At 38.0% G+C, this 1,237-nt stretch overlaps 1 non-coding gene across 1 annotated transcript; it reads right to left on the bottom strand.

The window, feature by feature from the left end:
- Window positions 1-402: 402 nt before the first annotated feature.
- On the bottom strand, window positions 403-509 carry LOC115293025. Its single transcript, XR_003909298.1, has one exon. It is a non-coding gene; the product is annotated as a U6 spliceosomal RNA (small nuclear RNA).
- Window positions 510-1,237: the final 728 nt, after the last annotated feature.

Here is a 1,237-nt window from a genome sequence, read left to right as displayed (position 1 = left end):
TTTCCCCTATGTTCATCTGTTTTATTTCTTAATTTCACATATGAGCAAAATTAGATGATATTTGTCTTACTCTGACTTTTCTCACTTAGTATAATACACTTTAGCTCCATCCATGTTGTTGAAAATGGCAAGATTTCATTCTTTTTGATGATTGAGTAATACTCCGTTATTAATATACACCACATCTTCTTTATTCATTCTTCAGTCGATGGACATTTGGACTCTTTCCATAGTTTGGCTATTGTTGATAATGCCGCTATAAATATTGAGGTGCTTGTGCTCCTTCTAATCAGTATTTTTGTATCCTTTGGGTAAATACCCTAGTAGTGCAATTGCTGAGTCATAGGGTAGATCTCTTTTTAACTTTTTTGGGAGGGGATTACCAGGTTTTATTATCTCTTTAATCATATAGAATGCTTCATGAATTTGAGTGTTATCCTTGTGCAGTGGCCAGGCTAATGTTCTCTATATCATTCCAATTTTAGAATGTGTGCTACCAATGCAAGCACTGTTTTTAACTTTGTGAGGCACCAGTTTGCATTCCCACAGACAGGGCAAGAGGTTTCCTCTTTCTCTGCATCCTTGTCAACATCTGTTGTTTCCTGTGTTAATTTCAGCCATTCTGACAGGTGTGAGGTGATATCTCATTGTGGTTTTGATTTGTATTTCCCTGATATATTTTCCTAATAATGCGTGATGTTCATGTGTTTGTTGGTCGCCTGTAAATCTTCATTGTAAAAATATCTATTCATGTCTCTGGGTTCAATCTCATGAACCATGAGGTCATGACCTGAGCAGAAATCAAGAGTTGAACACTCAACTAACTGAGCCACCCAGGTACCTCTCTGCCTGTTTCTTAACTGTATTATTTATTTTTGGGGTGTTGAGCATGATAAGTTCTTTATAGATTTTGTATACTAAGCCTTATAAGATATGTCATATACAAATATCTTCTGTTGCATTTCTTTTTTTGTTTGTTTTTTATTTATTTTTGATAGACAGAACAGGGGAGGGTCAGAGAGAGAGGGAGACACGGAATCTGAAGCAGGCTCCAGGCTCTGAGCTAGTTGTCAGTACAGAGCCCGACGCGGGGCTCGAACCCAAGAACTGTGAGATCATGACCTGAGCTGAAGCCCGAGGATTAACTGACTGAGCCACCCAGGTGCCCCTTCTGTTGCATTTCTATACACAAGTTATGAAGCAGCAGAAGTAGAAATAAAGCAATTGATGCAATTTA

Source organism: Suricata suricatta, chromosome 5, assembly GCF_006229205.1.
Source record: "Suricata suricatta isolate VVHF042 chromosome 5, meerkat_22Aug2017_6uvM2_HiC, whole genome shotgun sequence".
NCBI classification, from domain to species: Eukaryota; Metazoa; Chordata; class Mammalia; order Carnivora; family Herpestidae; genus Suricata; species Suricata suricatta.
Note: the sequence above shows the minus strand (reverse complement) of the source record. Positions and strands in the feature narration are given on the sequence as shown.